Source organism: Seriola lalandi, unplaced genomic scaffold (assembly GCF_002814215.2).
Source record: "Seriola lalandi dorsalis isolate HSWRI2012SDOR001 ecotype SW California unplaced genomic scaffold, Sedor1 jcf7180002054767, whole genome shotgun sequence".
NCBI lineage: Eukaryota > Metazoa > Chordata > Actinopteri > Carangiformes > Carangidae > Seriola > Seriola lalandi.
Genome location: NW_019525320.1, coordinates 1,919,370 through 1,942,954, shown reverse-complemented (window position 1 = coordinate 1,942,954; position 23,585 = coordinate 1,919,370).

Below are 23,585 nucleotides of genomic sequence, written 5' to 3'. Positions count from 1 at the left end.
ACACACACTTACAGGCGAGTCCTGACAGTGTCCTTTTAAAACAAGGTCATTACACACAGATAGTTCATTTTCAGAGGCGACTTTAGAATATATCAGATCCTCACTTTTCTGAAACACTCTACTACAAGGCGCACGAGCATTACGCGCTACCCTTTCTTCCATCGCTTGTTCATCCAAGGAACGAATTTGGGTGTGCCATGGTGAAATTAAAAGCTTTTGTCAATGGAATATTGAGCATAATCCCGTCGTCCGTAGTTTTTCTTAATAACACAGAGGGACATGATTGTTGGAGTGAATGGCATCCCATCTGAAATCCTTATAATCATATAAGTGAAGCCTGCGTCCCAAAGTGGCGATAGTACGTGTTAAAGTGAAGAGGAGCAAACAAGGAAGGTGGGGGTGGGAAAGAGAGGAGAGAGATCAAACGGGACGATGTGAGAGAAAGAAATGTGCTCTTCAAATAATGTCAGTATAAGAACAAGAATATCAAATAGACTGTGTTGTATATTACACTTATACACACACCAAAAAAAACAGTACCATGTGACATCATGAGTGACACACACACACACACACACACACACACACACAAACACACACATTATTCAATGGATAATATGGTGAATGACAAAAGGGGCAACTATAGTAGCCTGCGCAGAATCGCGGGTCCTGTGACAGATTTGTTCAGATATAATCACATAGGTAGAGAGAGAGGGGGGGGGGAAGTGCGTGAGAGAGAGAGAGTAATCCCTGTCTTTTCCACCTGAAACGTGGCCAGTTTTTACTCTTACGGATTACGTTGTGCTGACCAGTAATGTTTAGCCTACTTTTGTTGAATGCCATGATAAAAAAAAATAATAATAAAAAGACCCTTGTACAGATACTGCAGGTAGCAGATATTTCTTAGTCATCAGTTGTTGCTCTACTTGTCTCCTCTGATTGCCTCATACAGGTCTGGTCTGCAAATTTTTTGTATTATTTTTAAGTATTTGTTGCAGGGATTTTCTGAAGTGAGACCCCGGAGGCTGCTGTCCGAGGTGCTGAAATGAAAAAAACCCCAAAACAAACAGTGAAGAATACCAGGGACTACAAAGTAGCCAAGCTGACCATAACCACTATAGTAAAGACTTATTTGAAAATAAAAAATCACTGTAGTGTGTATTCTTATTTACAATTTGACTGCAATACTTTTTTTTGCCAAGTTTTCCACCATATAGAAACACACTAATTGGCTCCACTTATTAAGGTTTAACTAATTTACTTTTTGGGTGCTCCAGCAGCCTGGGGGGATAACATGCTGATCACAAACAGTAATATCCCCAGTTCAGGTTTAGTTAGGGGCCTTTGTTGTATGTCCTTCTCAGTAAATCAGTAACAAATGCCTCAAAACTCCAGTTTACTTAATAACTTAACTTCCTGTCCCTCAAGAGTAGCCCTGTCACCAAGGAGTGTCAAGTAAAGCTGTAATCTGCCAGCTGACCTATAAAGTCACAGTCTGAGTGACAGTTTTCTGGAATCGCAGCAACAGTGAAATGAATTGTACTCAAATACCATGCACGCCCTTCTCATTCCTTAATCAGGGTCTCTCAATTCATCCAGTGTTCTGGGTCAGACCACCATTCAGACAAGCTGCTTTCTATGAATAAGCAGATTTCTTTTTTTCTTTTTCTTTTTTTCTTTTTCTTTTCTTTTTTTTTTAAACCATTTTCCATTTCTAAATGAGGACACTGAAAATTAAATTATGAGATAAATCACAGAGACAAACAGATATGCAGTCTATTCCTCAACCAAATATGAACTTGATCACGTGTACGTATAACCTGGCTCCACCTACACAACAGGATGCTCGAATAGGGAAAGTTTAAAGAATGAAGGGAATCTCCCGCCATATCCTTATTAAGTTGAAACTTCCTTACAAGGTCAAGAGAAATGAGGACAGTCCCCCCAGGTGAGGACTGTGCTTGTCCTCGCTTCTACAAAGAGATGCTCTGGGTTTTTGGGATGAATGTAGGTAGTGGAAAGTCTTCAAGTATAATGCCAATGCCAAAGACTTGTGCATGCACCCCAGTGTGTGTGAGTGTGTGTGTGTGTGTGTGTGTGTGTGTGTGTGTGTGTGTGTGTGTGTGTGTGTGTGTGTGTGTAAAATGTGTGTGTAAAATGTGAGAAACAAAGCATGAAAGTTGACTGGTTACTAAGCTGTGAGTGTGCATGTGCACTCTCAGGCAACCTATCAACAAGTGGAAGGAACAGAGCACTGGAGGGAGGAAGGGAGGAAAGAGACCTTGGGCTAATTGTGAGGGATGACTGTGTTTGCTGCACACAAGCATCTGCTTCCTCCAGATTAAATTAAATGAACCTTGGATGACTGGACTAATCTGAGAAGTCTCCCGTCAACATGGGCAACGTGTGGCAACGCCCAACTTTACACACGCAGCCCCGCCCCTCACACACCCAGACCAGCAAACTGAAATAGTAACTGCACCAAACTTGTGGGGATATACATTTACACCCTGCAGGCTTACACTATTGATCATAAGTAGCCTACAATATGACCGACAGTCTAAACCTAAGGTGAAATGCTAAACTTGCATATAGTGTCTTTTTACATTACCACTGGGGGGCACCAATAGCTGTTTCAACATACTGTTTTACAGTATGGGCAACGCTACGTACTGTTTCTATTATTGTTTAGAAGCTGTGCAACAACTTGTACTTAAAACACTTTAGTATCATATTCCCAGTAGCAGGGTCTAACTGACTCCAAAACATTTTAGTAAGTAAACTTGTTCATAATTTCTCTTATATACAGCTTCTCATTAGAATGGGACATTGTTCTAGAAAAAACTGTGGGTGAATTTGACTTAGTGCAATTCCTGAAGTTCTGTTGTTAAGTATAATTTGGAGGTGCTTGTTCCTCAATTTGTTACTTTTCAAATTAATATTTTTCACATAACACAACACCGGATCAGTTTAGGAGATATGGTGCATTGTTACAGATGAATCTAATGAACACTTATGCCATTGAAATTACTTCCAACATGACTAATTACTACATTTAAATGTTTCTTACATGTTTTTATATATAATATATGATAAACCTTTATTATGATAGAGAATAATATAACTCAAGGACAATCTGCTGCATAATAAATACTTTTGATACTTTGAATACATTTTGTTGATTGTAGTCTTAAACTTTTACCAGTAAGTACTTCACTTAAGTCAGATGAATGCACTTTTCCCTATAATGGAGTATTTTTACACTTTAGTATTGCTACTTTTTATTTAAATGATCTGAATGCTTCTCCCACCACCATGAACATTGTCCCTATTCTTTACTATTCAGTGGCATTGGTTGCAAAAATGCATTGAAATGGAAGTGAGGTCTGTTCAGCCCAGTGCTCTGTGTTTGTCGTTAGAATAAAACAGTGTAATAGAATCAATAAAGGGAGAGTAAAGTGAAATGATGTTCATTAAGAAACAGCTGCATTTACAGTGTGTTTTTTCTCACTGTTATTTTTAATTATTTATTTTTGTGGATTCTATATTTATAATGACAATGATATGCACAGACTGTGACTCATGACGCATTCTCTGTAGAGCCTGTTTTCTTATTGAGGCCACATTGAAGCTGTGTTGTATTAAAAGGGCCAGCCGGTCCACAGGGAAAGAGCTGTGGGACAGCCAAAGGGCCTTTTAATGTGGTTTCCACTCTCCATGTTAAATATAGGACCACCCCAACTCCCTTATTAACCTACGAAATTAGGCTACCTTGCGCGTTGCACTTGAATGCCTCAAACTGGAATGTGGCTGACTGAAAGGCATTGAAACAGGTCCAAAGAGTGAGGGGGAAATGGGTCATTTTGCAGGAAGAACAACTCAGCTAGCTGAGGTCATGGACATCTGGTTGCACTTGAGAAAATGGGCTGGTTTGGATCTTCTGCAAGGGATGCACAGCAGCCTCCATTCACACAGTTCCTGGAAAAAGGGTGAAGTTAATGTCTTTAAGAGAAAACTTAGGATGGGGATCACGTATCTGGCAACCTGTCCCCAGTGTCTACCAGTCAGCCTTTGTGTGCGGTTGGACTGACCTCACAAGTAGATTACATAAGCATTAGTTTCTCACAAAAAATGAGCCATTTGATTTTAGGCCATCTCCTCAGGAATGTTTGACTAATTACCACCCACTGCTGCCACAAAATCTGTAATGGAACATTCATTTTGCTCATTGTTTGTCTCATTGGCTTTTTTTTTTTTTTTCTGTATCTCACTGATGTACAGGTAATGGTTTACATCACAGCCATCAAATTACAGTTAATTATAATTAACTATTATCTATTTCAAAATATACCTGTGACTATACCAGGACAAATATTAAGTACAAAGAAAGAAGACAAGAAGGCAGGGAATGATGATGATGATAACCACTTTGTGATCAAGAGAGAGTTAGAAATAAATGACAATGTTAAAAGTGTTTTTCCAATAACTGCATTCATATTTTGGAGTTATAGGGTACAGCAGTACAAGACAGGAAAAACTATGACAGGGTAACAGTGTCTATATTACAATAAAATGCTGATATTACAATAATAATGCAAAATGAGGTTAGCAGCTAAGGTTTCATCAGTTATTTTGTCTTCATTTATGAATGTGATGCTGGTGCCAGTCAAACAAGGTGTCATATCAGGTTAAAATGGCCCGTTCTTGAGTATTTTTTTTAACTTAGTTTTTAATTTTTTAATGTACAAATGAAGTATTGCTTGTATTTTTTGTGACTGATTGTTCATTTTGTGAAACTCGTGATTCGTGAATGCAATATTACAGTAATGTCTTGAGGGAATTTCTTCAAATTTCATACACATATTAATTTGGACTCAAGGATGAAGTGATTCTATTTTGGTGGTCAAAGGTCAAGGTCAAGGTGACCTCAAAAAACATGGTTTTGGCCTTGTGAACGCAATATCTGAGGAACTCCTCAATGGAATCCCTCTTTTGGATTTTGGTAGGCAAAAAGTCAAAAGTCAAGGTCACTGTGACCACACAAAACACGTTTTTGGTCATAGCTCACAAATTCATACACTAATTATGAGACAATTTAACACAACTTCACTGTGACATAATGTTTCTGGCCATTATTCAGTGCTGTAACTCACAAAGGGGAGATTGTGACCTTATTTCCTGCAATTTGGCAGGTTGATGGAGGCATATGACCGCAAGGTGTTAATTCTTGTTTTGCTTCTGTATTTCAGTATATTTTAGTGGCACAAACCTTTTGTGTCAATACCATTTGGTGTTGTTGGTTTGAATTGTATTAGTCCAACCATGCCAACTCCCTCCTGCACTAGTTGCACTTGCTCAACAGAGCTGACCATAATTGCAAGGTGTTTTTGCACTATCTACATATTTAAAGCTACTCACAGGAGGGTCAAATTGTAATGTCATGCCTGAGCATGTCTGGTCACACAAATCTAAAAGATGGGCTTCATTGTGTAATGGGAAAACTCTGGAGGTTGAGATAAGACGCCGCTGAGACATCCTGTCAGTGTGGCTCTGGAAATGAATGTTGCTTGATCACATCTCCCTTGAGCTGTGGAGAAAGTTTAAGTGCTTCTCTGGTTATATTCCCCGGGAGAGGCCTTAGGGAATGACAGGAGGACTAATGTCTGAGAGGGAAAGTGACAGACAGACAGACAGACAGACAGACAGACAGACAGACAGACTTTTATTCACTAGGGAACAGTAGGAGTTGGATTTATATGGTAAAGTAACTTTAAAATTTTTCTGCAGTTCAGTTTCCAATGAGAAAAGTTAATTTACTGTAAACATAATTTGCATTGCATCACTGTTGTTGCTGCATTACTTCTATTACTGTTATTAACTGGCGCAGCTAATGCAATGATGTACTATTCTAAGATGCAATGACAAGTCTAGTCATGATTCCTCGTTACTACCCCACTAATAATATATATGATGTATAAGATCCAGGTTGTTATCACTCCACTTTTACAAGCAGCGTGTTCTTGTTACTCAGCAAGTGACATGCCCTCACCCATCCCCACACCCTCCTCCTGTCCACACACACACACACACACACACACACACACAAACAGTGAAGCACACAGGGGTGCTGTAATCTGAATATTCACAAATGAAGAGGAGTCCCATATGCACAAAGCACCTGTGTGTGTGGACTAATTAATCAACTGCTCATATTAGCATAACTATAGGTATCAGGGCTGGAGTGCAGCTGCACATGACAGAGGCACAGAGGAGGCAGACAGGAGGAGAAGCAGAGAGGGAGAGAGAGGACAGGGCCATCTGTAGAACAAAGCCTTACTGGCCAGGAGCCGCATCAGGTCCTGCTGTAACCCCGGCAACAGAGAGAAGGATGTGGGAGAAAGGGGGGGGGGGGACACGGCTGTAGCTCGGCTGTCTGTGGCACTCTGTTATTGTTTGAGCCTGATGATCACGTCTGCACCCGGGGCGGAGCTGAGACAAAAGAAGTAAACAAATACCGGGCATACAGGTAGCGCGTGCATGTGGACCACCACATGTGGTTTGCGCAAACACAGAAAAAAACACACACAGGACCTTTCTTTGCTTCATCATACTTTCCCACCACCTTAAAACTGACTTTGCACTTAAACGCATCTGTTCTTCAGGTTGAATTGGATGTAGTATGTTTGGGGAGAGTTGCAGCATTACTGGAATGTCATAAATATGAAGATGTAGAGGCAGGCTATATGTATGCATAATAGATACAGTCCTACCATAGCATATCAGCTGCAGCAGCGAGAGACAGAGAGAGGGTCTTCCCTGCTTCACACTCCAACCACCAGTTGTACGTAGAAACAGAATCAGGACAACAACAGAAAAAAAAAACCTTCACATGTGCAGGAGAAAATACTGAAAGGCTGACGTTGATTTAACAGAGAACTTTAATGTGTTATCCATATTGAAGCTCTGGAGACCACGCAGGACTTTGATGAATTATAAAGCCTTGTAATTATCTATTAATTAGAGTGTTTGTCTCTGTGTTCTGCCCTAGTTAGACCCTGCTTAGAAACCAAATCTTTTTCAGACTGGAGAGTCACAATGAGTAAGAGCTACAACCATGAGAACAGCTGTCGAATAATTGCATTACACGACAATTACCTCATGTGTCACTCTATAAAATATAAACCAGTGTGCCTATTCGTTCCCTTGGTGGCAGATCTGGTAGTAAAGAGCATGAGAAGCCATGTTCATGGGACTCTCAGGATAAAAAAACAGCATGTGAGAGCCCCGTCACACCCCCTCCTCTCTATGCCTTCCACCTCCCTCCTCCTCCCCGCCACGCTGACATAGCTCACACTTAATTCCTCACATCATCTTCTCCCCCTCCATGTCTCTCACCTCAACTCATCCCTTTCCACACCTCCTGATCTTTTTCCTCCTCATCTGCCTAACTTTTAACTTGTCGGTCCTTTCCTTGGAGGCAAAATACTTCATCTCTTTTTCATTTTGTTCCTGCGACATGTCTGCACTGCTTAATTTTCTCATTCTTTCATGAGGACAGAAGGAAGAAATTTAAATTTTTTCCCCCTATATATTAGAATTAGTAATAAATAACTTTCCTGCAATCTGTTTGCCACTAATTTGAAAAAGTAGATGCAATTCAAACCAAGAGAGAGGGGCCAACTGGGGATTTGATGCTTTTAAAAAAGAAAAAAAAAATCAAAATATACAGATTTTATGTTATCCAATATTTCATTATACACTTTGACATTGCAAATTAAACTTAAATTAATATGTTTTGATACATTTGATGAGGGAATGTTTTTATAAATATCATTTGTGCCCATCTGTCTTTACAGTGTACCTGTATCTGACATGTTCCTCTCTGCTCTGCTGTCAGACTCTGTCTTTCCACCAAGGCTCTGCTCAGGAAAGCCACCATGTTCCCAGTTGGTCCAGATGGTTGTTGGTACATGCGGTGTAATATGCTCGAGTGTATCCACAGAAAACCTATACTGTCTTCCTCATTACAGGGTATATTTCCTCTCTTAGCCACTACATGACTCCATTTCAGAGACAATAAAAAAAACTAAAAAAAAAAACGGAGCAAAATAGTTTTTTATAAAATGTTGGTTTTGTCCCCGCTAAAAGTTAGATAATTATATATTAGCTTAACATATGGTGATCCGTATATTTACAATTTATTATTTATTATTACAAATTATAGCCTATGTAAAAGCAGTAATATTCTAATCAATAATGCACATGCTTTATTCAGACCAAGTAACAGATTGTCATCAAAACAGAAGAGATCATCCTTTCTCCAGTAACGGAGATGCTGTACATTCACCCTATTTTTCCAAATCAATAAAATGTGGAGTTAAGACAGCGTGAAACACAAAACCGTTTCCTAAACATCACTGAGCCTGTGCTCCACTGAGAGAAAGCAATGATTTACCACTGATCCATGGTTTCACAATTATGTCGCATGACTGCAGATAATGATGTCAGAAAATTGAATATACTCTCTTCCACTGCAACATGGAGCCACCAACCTGTGAAGCTGCATAGTACAGCTTTGGCAGAACTTGGTCGACTCAAGCAGTGTGATATCTGTTTAATATAGTGGGAGGCAAAAATAACAGTGTAAATGTCTCTCTTCAGTCGGGAATGTGCTGCATGTAGCAGTGTGCGCTAGTGCTGCGCTGTTTCTAAACTCTCTCTAGATTTCACCAAATTAAAGAATTGCGGACAAAGCTTGTGCAGATATCCTTGAGAAAAGCAGATGAGTCAAGGATGCACCGAAACAAGTGTCTATAGCCATTCTAGCTGCTCTGTAAGGCTGTGCATAGCAGTCCTTTGAGCTAAATGCTATCTCCCATGCTCATATAACAATGCTAAGATGCTGATGTTTTCAAGTAATGTTTACTATGCTCATGATTGTAATTTATTATGTTAGGATTTTAATACTTGCTAATTAGCACTGAAGACAAAGTACAGCTGAGGCCGGTAGGAATTTAATTAGTTTAGCAGATGAAAAGTCAAGGGATCACTGAAGTTATTACAGTTCACCCAGAGGGGGACATGAATGTTTGTACCAACTTTAATGGCAATTTGTCGCCGAGTTGTTGAGACATTTTACTCAAAACCGCAAATGTCCACCTCGTGGGGGTGCAAGTGAAAAAGTCAAGGGCCAAAGTCATTAGGCTTCATCCTCTGGGGACCATGAATGTCTGTATTAAATTTTGTTCCAATCCCTCAAGAAGATGTTGAGATATTTCACAGGATAAGTAAAAACTTTGACCTACTGGTAGCCCAAGAGGAAAAGGCAGGGAATCACCTTAACATTCATCCTCTGGAGACCATGAGGTTGCAAAAATCCATTCAACAATTGTTGAGATATTTCCCAGTGGTGGACAGACCGACACACCCCGACAGGCTGACACCGCCATCCATAGAGCCATGGCACCTCGCTAGCTGCAGTATAAATGCTTGATGTAGGATTGGAGGTAAGGACAGCTTCATGTAGCCCACCCTTCAGCCTCATTTCCATATTTCTCTTCTGTGGCTTTCTCCCGCTGTGTATTTTACAGATAGATGAAAAGGGAGGAGGAAGGTGTTTGCGCCCCAGGATATGTGTGTGTGTGTGTGCATGTCTGTGCAGTGTGTGCTTGAGTGATGGTACCATGGGAGGTCCAATACCTTTTCAAAAGCCTGCCTGGACTCCACAGAGGCAGAGGCAATAAGTCATTAATAGAACTAAGCTGACACACACACACTTTGTGGCTGGAGCTCCTTGGTGGCCTCTCTGGCCTCCATGTGCTCTCTCTCTCTCAAGCCATACATCCTTGGTAAGTGGGTCAGCCCGTCTTTGCCAACAGCAACTGTGCGAACATACACTTTTCTGCTGAACTTTATTTTTCTTTCGCTCATTTCACCTCTTCACCTCTTAATATCAGTATATATTAATCTTGTGCCATCTATTTTTACCATTGACATTCACTCCTGAATTATCAGACCTCTGCAGTACATCTTGTGCACTCAATAAGTGTGCATGCTTGTGAGTGTGTAGTAGCAATTGTTAATCCCCTTGAGTACAAGGTCACAGAGGCAACATGACTATCATGCAGTTTCAGCAGTCTTTTTTAATGAGAGTTTGCTTTCATTATCATATTAAAACACACATGACGAGTTGGCTTTTTGTTCCCCAAGATATACTATCATCTAAATAGCTCGGCTAGGGTCTTTGTAAAACCCACTGCAATTATCATATTTATGCAAATTAAGGTTTAACTAAAAATGTTAATGACATTTGACTTCACCCTCATTTCCTTTAACTATTGATATAGTCAAGGTTACGTTTGCATGATGTGCGTTTTAAAAAGGAAAGTGTCAATAGAGATGAACGATGAGTCACTACATTTGCATACACTTTTGCTTATTAATGAAAAATTAGATTAATGGTAATTTTCATTAAAGTATCTTTATTTGTCATCATCCACTGTTGAATTTTTAGGGCCACAAATTTAGAAAAGTCTAAAGATGTTTGATTTGTTTTTATTTTTTATCGATGTCATTTTGGACAATTACAATCTTAGATGTGTGCTAAGATGTCTAAGATTTTAACACACAACTTTTTGCTGTGGAGACATATATGAGCCTTTCTGGTTCATATAGTCAAAGTGTACTGACAAGAACTGTGAGACTATGAATATGTCTCTCATGCTAGCTTTGCCACATTGGCTCCAGGATAGAATTTAAAATCCTCCTCCTCGCCTACGAAGCCTTTAATGGTCAGGCACTGTATGTCTTAAAGAGCTCATGGTACCCAAAATGCAGGCTTACTTGTGGTTCCTAGAGTCTCCAGAAGACGTATGGGAGGCAGAGCCTTCAGCTATCAGACTCCTATTCTGTGGAGCCTGCTCCCAGTTTGTGTCCTGGAGGCAGATATCCTCTCCGTGTCCCTTTTTGATAAATCTAATAGTCAGGACTGGCCTCTGCTTGCTTTGAACCGTTACGCTGCTATAGGCTGATTCTGCTGGGAGACTTCCCATGATGCCCTGAGCTCCTCTCTCCTCTTCTCCCTCTCCACCTTCATATCCCATGAATGCATGTTACTTACTCTGCAGCTTCTCTCTCCTGTAGATTTGTGTTTTCTCATTTATCTCCTCCTGTTGCTGTCTGCAGGTATTTCTGCCTCCAGAGCTGTAGAGTCTGCATCTGTGATAGCAAAGATTTCTTGCCACCAATGATTCTCATTCTCACAAATCTCTTTCTCCCTCAACCAAACCAGTCGAGGCAGATGGCCGCTCACCATGAGCCGGGTTCTGTTCAAGGTTTCTATCTAGTTTTTCCTTGACACTGTCGCCAAGTGCCTGTCACGTCACGTCATGTGGGAATGTTGAGTCTCTGTAAATAATATGGTGAAGAGTACACAGTGTAGACCTGCTCTATATGAAAAGTGCCCTGAGATAACTTCAGTTATGATTTGGTGATATATGAATAAAACTGACTTGACTTCATTTTAAACTCATGTTTGCTTATTGAGCATACTAGCATATTTTTAAAATGCTTTTTCATGTTTTTAGTAATCTGAGTTATCATTTGGTCGATTTTTGAAACTTAAATGAGCTTATTTTGAAAGCTGCCTCTGCAGTTTTTTTTCCCTGAAAACCCATGAGGATTATACTGAATATCCACTGGGCCTTGCAATAGCGAGCAGCATGAATTCCCTCCTGCTGGTAGGTGCTTGCTGAGAGGAAAGTTTCCTGTCTTCTACTGGAAGAAAATAACTTTACAGGATTCAGGATGGTGATTTTCCCATCTAGTCCAGTGGTTCACTGTTTGACTAAGTATCACCACAGAAGGTCAGAGGCAAGTGGGTTTACTGCTGCCCTGCAGGAAGATCTATCTTGTACAGGGAACACAGTGTTTCCCAACTGTACTGTGCTGTATTCGTCTTCACCATTGATGTATATTAGTGGGGTGGGGTGTATCTTCTGAACTGTTGTCTCTTCCAACATTTCCTTTGTCTTACTGATGTCCAGGGTCATGTTGTTGGACTGGTACCACGGTGGTTCAGGTAGGCCTGTTCATTGTTTTAGGTGATCAGACCTGCCACTTCTGTGTTGTTGGCAAATTTCATGCTACAGGTGGAGCTGTCGATGGCTTTGCAGTCATTGGTATAGATATTATACAGAAGGGGGCTCAGGACACACAGGGACGACACAGGGGCTAGCTGTTTACCACAGGATTTCAGGACCTGGCTGGTGATGCCATCAGGTCCAGCGGCTTTCCTTTCTTTTACCCCCCTGAGGGCAAAAAGCACATCGCTCTCAGTGACAGAGACGGGGAGTTCCCCTCTGGCGCCAGTGTTCCCAGCTGTTGTTAGCGCTGTTAGCCACGTAGCATGCATAAAAGGTATGTCTAAATTATTTCATGTACAATGCATCAAGATAATTAGTATCTATAATACAAACAATACCATCACAGTAGAAGAAAATACCTAAAGAAAATGGTTAGCTGCTGTGTGTCCTCGACCACAGAGTCCCTTTCCACTGCTGCAGAGCAGATTAACATGCATGTCAGGATTGACTCAGGAGCTACTCCAAATACCAGCTCCTCTCCTGAGCTGCCAGTACATGCACACACAATGAATGTACAGTCACACACAATGACACATTGAACACACACACATGCAGTCACATAACTGAAGTTCTTTCTCTCTCTCTCTCTCTCTCTCTCTCTCTCTGTGTGTGTGTGTGCGTGTGTGTGCGTGTGTGGGTTTGTTTTACTGTATTCATGGAGGTCCAAAAACTGGGAGCCCACCATACTTGTGGGGAGCATGTGGAGCCCCAAGGTTAGAATTAGGTTATGCATTATGTCAATGACAGGTCGCCACAAAGATAGCTGTAGAAACAGGTGTGTGTGTGTTTGTGTGTGTGTGTGTGTGTGTGTGTGTGTGTGTGTGTGTGTGTGTGTGTGTGTGTGGATGGTGTCCACTATTGTTCTCCTCCATCATTCTTCCTCTCCTCTTGTCCACCAGTCACTCAGACTTATCGTCTTTCCATCTGTCTTCATCCCCCATCACTGACCTCTCTGAACGGTGTTGCCTTGATAAATTATTCAGTTTTGGCATTTAGAAATCTCTACCCTTGGGAACAGGGAACACACATTTAACCCTCCTATATATATATACATATATGTGGTTTACACCTTCAGTGTTTGCAGGTCAAATCGACCCATGTTTGAATTCATCAAATGTTTTATCTGTTCAGTAACTTATTATTAATCCATAATTGTAATATATAGATATATATATATACACTTACTTTGATTTTTCTTGCACCTTAGATACATTTAACTTACAGTGTACAAATGCTTTTAGTTTAAGATAGGCACAATTTACCTATTTTATTGCTTATCATGAACAGAACAAGCAAATATATTATTAGACCATGAGAGACTAATGATAAACAAAATAACTCCCAAAATAACTGTATTTTCTTATATGTTAAAATGAGCATTTATTGTTACATTTGTTTGTGTTATGGGTCAAAATTAACTACACGAGTCGAATCAAATAATTCTCGAAAAATCTGAAAGATCTGAAGTAACATAGTAGCATGGAAAACAGCATTCAATAAACTGTCTATGGGAAGTTGTCTCATTGTTGGATTTGTATTTCCCAGCAAGTATCAGCAGCCCAATGTAAGCATGGAAATGAAACGTGTCAATCTCCCTCCAGCTATTCCTAAACAATCATCTCCGTGAGTGCAGATTGCATATCTTCGCCATGTGAGACTGCATACCATGTGGGACCTGGGGTCATTTTGTTTAGATTTTGTGACTGTTCTCAGCACCTCGTCTGCGAGGAACAAGTCTTGAGTGTATACGTGTCAAGGTGTGGGGAGAGATGTGAAAAATAAAACACAAGAAAGCCCCAGCCTACATACTGCTATACAGCTCGGGGACAGGAGACGTGTGTGTGTGTGTGTGTGTGTGTGTGTGTGTGTGTGGGGTGTGAATGAAAGAGAGAGTAATGGGGTGTGCGCCGAATCATATTTGCTGCGTGCCGCTCCACAACTGAATTAAAGTCACTTACTTGGCATGAAACACAATTTTACAGTCATACTGTTTAAGCAATATCACATGAGAGGGAGTGATGTTGTACTGGATATCAGCATCACTGTGATTCGGCCATAGGTGCCGAAGGTACAGAGTACTGAAGACAATCACAGCAACAACAGATTATGATTTGTTTGTTTGTTTCATCATTTATTTGGCAAAATATTACATCAGCAATACAGTGTTCATTATGACCAATGTTAAGCATTACACAAAGTCACTGCAAAAATATGATGGTGCAACTTCTGAATATCGCTAATGTAACTGTAACATTACAATATTATAGCAAAAAAACCTAAGGACTGTGCGATAGACCGTTGAATGAAAACATACTGAAACAGGCAAAATCATTGAACAGCTTGCCCAGCAGCCCGGTCAGTGGTTCTGGGAGGAGTGATACAATTTTAATTGATAGGACACACTTATAATTACTGAGTGTTCTTGCCAAACACCAACCGATTAAGTGTCAGACAGGAACAGAAAGTCTTTTTTCTTTCTCTTTTTCTTTTGGAAATAAAAACTGTTTCTGGTGTTAAACTGAAACACAGTAACAAAGAGAGGCACATCTGACAGGCTATTTGAGCCACGCTCCAAAGTGATTCCTTCTGCATGCAATGGAAATTAAAGGAGAGGAAAGAAGGCCTGGCACTAATTACAGTAAAAGAAATATTAGAGGAAACTGTATTTCCAATTGAATTGTTTAAAAGGGGGAAATTTTGACAGTTAATTCCCACCTCACATAGTTAAGTCATGCAACTTGAGTTTTACTGGAGGATAAGCTCATCACTTATTCCGCAGGCGTTTCTCCAGCTTGTTCATCAGGGACATCTTCAACTGCTCGGGAAGAGATTGTCTTTATTAGTGTAATTTCACCACCATAAAGCCCAACGACTGTGAAACCATTCATTGTCACTGCTTCATTAGTTCTGCAAAAAATAAATCAACAGATTACCAACCTGTCTTTTATTTTAAAATAAAACAGTCATTTTTCAATCCTCTTATCACTGCTCTTTTCTAAAGCTGTCTTTGTCATTTGGTACATTGTGTGCCTGTGATTCTGTGCTTGTTAATTAGACGCACAGGCTTTCTGTTCCCTCTTGTGAGAGAGGACAATGTGATGAAAGAACTAACCCAATTTCTCACAGCTTCCCATAAAAAGCTGCTCATATGATTACGTCAAGCACACACACATACAGACACACAGACACACACGCACACATGCAGAGGTGCACAAACACAGGAAAAACATGCTTACATGCATGGACATACATATGATTCCTGTCAGCTCTTGCATTTCAGTGACTTACCTTATCCATCTGTGAGTATGGAAAGACATAAAAAAGCTCTTTCATGCTGTACCAATAGCATTAATCTGTTTTTAACAGTTCAGAAACTTGTATCGTGTGAGAGCTGGGCACTTCACTTCTACAACAATAGAAAAACTTTCAAAACAGCCTAAGAACTTACTGTAAGATAATGAGTCCAGCACTCACTATTTTAGTGAGTGGCATCATTCAGAGATTACAAAGTCGGTCCATCTGTGCTCTACACTCACCTCTGGTGGACTCGAAGCTCCTGTCCTGGGACCCAGTGCTATTTCTATTCAGAGAAAGAGGAGGAGAAGAGAAGAGAAGAGAAAAGAAGAGAAGAGAAGAGAAGAGAAGAGAAGAGAAGAGAAGAGAACAGAACAGAACAGAACAGAAGAGAAGAAAAGAGATGAGAAGGCATTACAAGTATAAAGTTATAGTAAGTACATAAGGTTTCTGTTCTGTCTTCCCATTCAGAACAGGGCAAAGGGCTAATAGCACTGAGACTATGGAAGGCCTGAGCAACTGGAGGAATCAGAGCAAATAAAAACTGCCGCACAAAGACACACAGAGACGCACATAGACGTACATGCTGTAGAGATACACACTCCCCAGCTACCCACTTTGACAGATGACTTCCTCAGGCATCTAGGGGATGTGAGACAGTGTGAATTGAATCCCCCCCCCCCCAAAAAAAAAAAAAAAAAAAAAAAGGGAGACATACACACACACTAATGCACAGAAGCACCGACTCACCCTCACAGCCCATAAACAGAATGACATTGGCACAGTTAAAGTGCAATTACATTGCAGCTATGGTGCCCTCAATCTCAATAAGATCTGGAGTCATTTTGTCCTCTATTGTGCCTCTCCATCCTCCCTCCATTTCTCACCCTTTGTCTCCTCCATCTTTCAATTTGCTCACCACCCATCCACACTCCTCCCATTCCAGGCTTATCATGGATTTATCGTGCATGTGCATGCATATCTTTGTGTGCTCTTTTGGATGAGTGTGATTTTGTGCACCCATACATGTTCATATGGGTGTTTATCCTAAGGGAAGAATGGTGTTTGAAATATTAAAAAGAAAAAAAAGAAAAAAAAAAATATATATATAATCTGCGGCAGGCACAGGGGAACTGAAGCTGCAGGAACCATGATTGTTCTTGGGGAAGTAATTTTAGGCGCATGTGGTGGAACGGAGGCCTCAGAGTTGCAATTCTCAGTCTTTCACACTCATATCTCTGCCTGACCTCATTTACATAATCGTACAGTGGCTAAAGGGCTTCATTTGTGAACACATGGGTTATAAGGGGAAAAGTACACCTGGGAGAAAGGAGCCTGACAGGTTTTTGAGTGAAATTCAAGATAGGCACACTAGATGTACAGGGGATTGGGGACCCACTCTTTCATGCTTAAGTTTAGGTTCACTGTTTTCCTTTGCAACAAGTCCTTGTTGAATCTGCAGACTGGGAAAGAATGGTTTTGAATGTGCAAAGGGAGCTGCAAGTACAACTCTATTTTTTTCTTTTCTGTTTATACATTAGTTTCTTTTTTATCAATACATTTTAGGTTGATTTTAACTATATTACCAACAAAGGCACTGCAACTATACCTGACTTGTATGTCTATTAGTGTAGCCCTCAGACTAACTAAAGACACATCAAAAGGCCACCTGACATTCATTAGTTCAGCATCGTGTGCCTCTATCAAGCGGTGACCTTCAGGAAGACACACCAAATCTAAGAGAGAACGAAAAAGGATACATGGAATCAGAGATGGAGGGAGAAAAAAGATTAAGGGTGTGTGTGTTTGGGGCTGGGGTGGGGTGGGGTGGTCATTCCATTAAACTGCTGACTCTCCTCTGGTCTGTAATGGCCTTTACCATAGCAACAATGCCCAATAGAGGTAAGTTAATAATGTAACAGACAGGAGAATAAAGCTGCCAATCAAAGAGCTTCAGTCTGCACTGCACTGAGTGAATTATTCACCACAGGCACTGATTAGAACAGGGAGAGAGAGCGACAGAGAGAGACTGACAAAGGTGTGGAGAGCACGACAAAGGAAAGTGATGTGACTCGAAGGGGAGACAGAAAAGACGAGAGGAAAAAAAGAAAGGTATTCGCTTGTTATGTAACTCGGGAGTTGAAAGGAGAGGGCAGAGGGTTGTGGTTCATTTCAAACAGCTCAAAACAAAGTAACAGTCATGTTGAAAGAGAGGGGTGGCATCCTTTCTCTTTGTAAAAACCTGCTGTCCTGTGCTAAAAAGGTAATGCCAGGTTTACCATGCTGATTTACATCTGTTCACCTCATCTTGACCTTTCCCCAAATGTCCTTCATGCCTTAGTTTACTTTACTCGTCCCCATTCCCCTTCGCTTGCTCTGAGAGCTGATCATTTAGAGGTGGAAACATACAGTCATACTAAGGAGCATACAAGTGCATCCGGAAAGTATTCACACCCCTTCACTTTCCCCACATTTTGTTATGTTACAGGCTTATTCCTTCTCCCCCGATTGCTCAGTTTGGCTGGGCGGCCAGCTCTAGGAAGAGTCCTGGTGGTTCCAAACTTCTTCCATTTACAATGATGGAGACCACTGTGCTCTTCGGGACCTTCAATGCTGCAGAAATTTTTTTGTACCCTTCCCCAGACCTGTGCCTCAATAAACTCCTGTCTCAGCGGTCTACAGACAATTCCTTTGACTTCATGGCTTGGTTTCTGCTCTGACATGCACTGTCAATAGTGGGACCTTATATAGACAGGTGTGTGCCTTTCCAAATCATGTCCAATCAATTGAATTTACTACAGGTGGACTCCAATCAAGTTGTAGAAACATGGATGATCAGTGGAAACAGGATGCACCTGAGCTCACTTTTGAGTGTCATAGCAAAGGGTGTGAATACTTACGTATGTACATGCAATATTTCAGTTTTTTATTTTTAATAAATTTTGCAAACATTTCTAAAAAACCTTTTTCACTTTGTCATTATGGGGTATTGTGTGTAGATTGATGAGAAAAAAACGGAATTTAATCCATTTTGGAATAAGGCTGTAACATAACAAAATGTGGGGGAAGTGAAGGGGTGTGAATACTTTCCGGATGCATTGTATCTAAACATGTTGTCTTCTAGTCACTGATTGCGATGTAGACCTCCGACGAGCAGCTGCAAAGACTGTAAAGGACAATGGCACATGACATACAGCCATTTATTTGAAAGGCATGGGGCAGGAGCCTGTGTGTTTGTGTGTGTGTGTGTGTGTGTGTGTGTGTGTGTGTGTGTGTGTGTGTATGGGTGTGTTTGGTTGTTTGTGTGTGTTGTTTCATGACCACTTTTCATTTGATTCAGTCACAGATTCCATGACATTTTCTTTCCCATTCACCTCTCTGTGTGTCTCTGTCTCCCTCCCTCACACACAACACCACTTCCTGCCCTTTCAATTAGCAATGCTTGAAACACAACGCTTCCAGGCCAACCTTTAGTCATTAGGATGCAATTAGCGGCTTAAATACATTGAGCTCATGTATAAATTTAGCCTTTATATGATCTCCTCATACGGGCAAAGGCAATGCAGGGATGGAAAGAAGCTGGTAATTAGAAGCCTGTGGCACAAAAGGAAATGTGCCACATAATCATTTACACGTGCATGCACACAACACAGACATGCAGGTGCACACGCACACATGCGTGCACATGCAAGGTTTTTCCATAGGCAGAGCTAAATTTAAGCTCAAAGTTCACCAAGTTCTTTTAATTGTCAGATCTTTGCTTCATCATGAGCAGAGTTTAAACAATGGGGATGAGTAGTGTTTCTATCAGGGAAAAATGATGTAAATATAGTTCTTATTATTAGTATAGTAAATACTCTTTAAACTGTCCCTGTGTATACCTTTGAATTCTTTATAGTTGATTTTTAATTTATTTTTTATTGACACAAATAAACAAAAAGGTGATGAGTTGGATCAACAATCAAAAACATATGGTAAACAAAACAGTTACAGCAAATATTGCAACAGAGAAAGACTAATGGTATATACATGGGGTTACATTTTAGCAGGGTTTGCTTTGATGTTTATTTACAAAAAAAGTAATTTGATTTCCATTCTAGTATTATGAGTTGTCTCAAAACCTGAATATAATCAATCCAGATGTGAGCAGGTTATGAACAATCTAGCAAAGCAACAACTCCTGTCCAGGTTCATTAGCTTTTACATTTCTTGTTAGCTCTGCACTGTACATCTAACACAGCATGTGTGTGTGAAAACACACCAGCCCACATGTGCTGCAGCGGTAAGCCAACTCACCAGTCTTTCCTTCATGACCCAGTTTACTGTTTTTTCCAGGACTGAGGGCGACCCTGTGTGATGGAGCACTGTTGGATGAAACATCCTCTTTCCACATGTCGAGTCTGTGTGTGTGTGTGTGTGTGTGTAAGTGAGAGATAGAAAAAGAGAGGCAGTGTGTGTGTGTGTGTGTGTGTGTGTGTGTGTGTGTGTGTGTGTGTGTGTTCTGAGGGTGGTAAGACGTTGCTGAGCTTTGTTTTTGTCATGATTACACATGGTGGAATAACGCTTCAGGCAACCAGATGGAGTCTCTCTGTGTGAGAGCTACACAATCAAATTCATCTTTGAACTCCACCATTTATTCACTGTGTAAGAATGGACACACTGTGAGGAAACGAACTAACAAGCAGCCCTTTTTTTAATAAATAAGTCCACATTGCCAGAGAGAACCTATCAAAATAAATCAGTCCCTAAAATAATTGGCGGAATAGGAAGAAAAAAAAAAAACCACAATGAACTATGTGGTGGTGCCCCAAACACTTAGCCTGGTCACATTCTAACAAAAGCAAATGTTAACACCAGGAAAGCCTCACTTATTTCTCCTCTCTGCTCTTAGCTACAAGAGGTTGACTCACCTCAGCATTTGTGTGTGTTCAGAGGTCAGTACTGCATTTGTAATTTGTATCTGTATTTGTTGAGGTACATTACAAGAGGCTTATCAAAGTGTCACTTTCACAGTGTCCATGTTTACTTATCACGCTTTCATTCATGTTGGCCATGGCAAGCTGAAACTGAAAACTTGCCCTCATTCCATTTGAGCGACCAATGAGGGAAACACTCCGGCGCCTGCAGTGAAGTGTTTGTTTGGCTGTTGAATAGCACATGAAACTTTGCATTGCGCTAGGAGCATGTTTGACAAAACAGAACTGAGGTAGCTGAGATTAGACGTGAAACAGCTCACCGGTATCTGGTTAATCATATTATATTTTAATACAGTTTGTACAGTCTGTCGTGATGTGATGTACGTAGAAACTGTGTACCAAACCAGGGAACAACTGAGCTGGCAGGCTGAATCCAAATAAAGATTAACACAATGATCAATCAGTGAAGACATTTTTCAAGAGGAAGGATTCATTGGACTTCTTGCATAACTACCTGAAACAACCCCTTACAAAAGCCCCAGTTTATGGATGAGATGATGACATGTCCAAATTCTTAACACATTGTTTTGCTATAAAGGAAGGAGGAGTTGTGCATTCCCATTTCATCATAACAAATGGCTTGATTTATCCTCAACAGCATTTTCCGATCACGCACAAACTGAAAAGGTATGCAACCCTTTACATATGAATTAAGTACATACAAGTGCAGCAACAAATGCGTAACGTACCTTCGTGTCCTCCAACACACATGTTTGGCAGATCATGCAAACATCTTCCTCCTTTGGTCCTTGGATGGGTCTGGGAGGGAAATAAATCTCTCTCATCGTTTTTTTTTCTTTTCTTTTTCTTCTTCCTTTTGTTGCCATGTACAGTACATCTGATACTGATAAAAAAATGCACTTTGCCTTTATGAATGCAATCTGGAAACCAGCATGACCCATGATGTCCTTAGCCATGACTTATGATTTATCTTTAGCCATTTACCCGTTAGCCAAGGAGGCAGCGTTGAAGATAAAATAAAAATAGAAATAAAAAAAAAAAAGACCTGTAATCAGGTGAGTTTGTCTGTGCAGCCACAGCAGCTTGCTCATTACATTAACACCTGTACCTGCACTCCTGTAACAGCGAGACACACACTTACGGGAAAGTCTGTACTCATCCCTGGTGTAAGGTTAGATACAGTATATTTATGTGTTCGTTCTTTAAACAGACTCTACGGGCTTGACCACTCTCCTGTTGGGGTTTTGCCACTAATAAAGTGATAAGAGACTCCATTAGTGAAGGCCGTGTTATGACAACATGGCAAAACTACTGAAAATAAAGATGTCAGAGCTTGATGTGTGCATTAATGTGCTCCAGGTTCACATGAGGTAGTCTGAGTGTCCCCGGTGGAGATAGATACAGATATGGTTACACATACAGATACGAACACATCCACATGAGCATTCAGAGAGACCATATGAATGTGGCTGTGTGTAGATTTAGTTAAAAAAAAAATCCTCTCTCAGATCACTGAACTATTAGCACCATAATTTTAAAGAGACTCCAGAGAGAGATCAGCTTTTTTTTGTTAAGCAGCTCGACGACTGCAGCCTCAAACAACACACAACTGGCAACTGACACATCCTGAACAGATTGTTTAAAAACCTGTTGCAACTACTGCATGACACTTAAACAGACAGGCTCAGGCTACGGATCTTAATTATGATCATTGTGGCCTCAGAAACCACAAGGAGTCAGACTGCCACTTAGATGAATTGTTCCCCCCAATTTTGTCCAAGCCACCATTTTCTACTAAGATCGACATGACGACCGCTGCTGCTCCCCAGTGGCCTGTGAAGGAAACTGAACGGGGTTCTACTCTACCAAAGTTATTCAGTGGAAAGTGTTGCACACACTCCTCTCCCTAGAAGGAGAAGAAAGAGTGAGGAGTGATATGGCAAAAAAATACAATTTTTACATTAAAATGGGAGTGAGAAGAGTGAAGGGAGTAGATTTAAAAAGGAAAAAAAAAAAGAAAGAAAAAGAAACAACAACAAAAGAAAAAAGATGTAGATGGAGACAGCCCGCCTTTGTACTGCAGTACAAAAGCTCAGACAAAGAACCACAGACACATGATCACCAGGGTCTTGGACCAGAGACAGAGAGCCTGCAGGAATAAAAAGAGAGACGGACGAGGACATGAGGTGCATTTGAGCGTGTGTGTGTGTGTGTGTGTGTGTGTGAGTGTGTGAGTGTGTGTGTGTGTGTTTTACCCGGCGAAGGGGTGAAAGCCAAGAAACAGGTTCCCATTGTGCAGCAGGGAGTAATGAGGGAGGTAATGAGGGTTTGGGTTTCCAGAGCTGCCCATTACAAGTGCACCACGGCTGGGCCCGGGAGAGCCAGGGGACTGAGAGAGCAGAAGAGGGGCGGTTGGTATCAATGAAGATAGGGGAGCTTGATCTAGATAGCAGTGAACAGCCGTCAGTCTCAAACTACCACACAGGGAGCAGGAGCGACACTGTGGATTTTAATAGTACCAGATAATTATTGCTTATGGTTTGATATACTGAAGCATTTGTTTACATGTTAAGTACAGCTCTTATATTAAGGTTAAGTCTGGAAAAAAAAAATAAAAATCCTATAATGATGTTGCCACTTTGGGCGAACAGGTTTTATTGGCATATTTTTTTCATCTGGCTTTTCTCTGTAGGATTATTATTGACCACCTGGGGGCAGCAAATGACACTGATGCCACAATGTTCCCTCCCAAGCTCTGAAAACATGATGAGGAACCTTTATCAGCAGCACCATTTATATCAGGTAATCAACAACCATCATAGTTAAGAATACACACCTAGACACACATACTTCTATACTATAAGGCCCACAACCATCACTGACATACAGTATTTCTTCCCTACGCCCTAACCTCATGCCAACCAGTACCAAAGCTCTGTGGTGGAAGAAGTACTCATATCTTTAAATTACGTTGTTAATAGTATTATTAACTAAATGTACAAAGTAAAAAGTAACTCATTTTGGAGCTCTGACTGTTATTGTATATTTTTGGATTTCTATTAATGATGCATTCATGTGTGTTCAGTCTACTGCTGTTGTAGCTTTTGAGGTAAAGCTAACTTTTGACTACTTTATATACCGTTGCACAGTTTAATCTGTAGCACTGCATCATATTTTACAAGCTCATTATATATTTTGTGTGCGAAATTGT